Source organism: Capsicum annuum, chromosome 7 (assembly GCF_002878395.1).
Source record: "Capsicum annuum cultivar UCD-10X-F1 chromosome 7, UCD10Xv1.1, whole genome shotgun sequence".
In the NCBI taxonomy this organism is placed as follows: domain Eukaryota; kingdom Viridiplantae; phylum Streptophyta; class Magnoliopsida; order Solanales; family Solanaceae; genus Capsicum; species Capsicum annuum.
In genome coordinates this window covers 166,820,160-166,820,398 of record NC_061117.1, presented here as the reverse complement: position 1 = coordinate 166,820,398, position 239 = coordinate 166,820,160, and positions in this window count along the sequence as shown.

Below are 239 nucleotides of genomic sequence, written 5' to 3'. Positions count from 1 at the left end.
ATTAAGTCTTTAAATACTTCTTACAAGTCCCTAAACTTAACCCTACGAAATATATAGCTTCTAAACCTATTACAACCCTATTTTTCATCTCAAAGCTCATCATCCAATAGCACTAAAGGAGAAAACCAACTGGGGTTGCATAATTAAGCTTGAAGATCCGATTTCAAGGAAATTCCTCGTCAATCATCAAGAATCTTCCTTCTAAGGTATGCGTAGTGTTTATCTATGGATTCAATTCC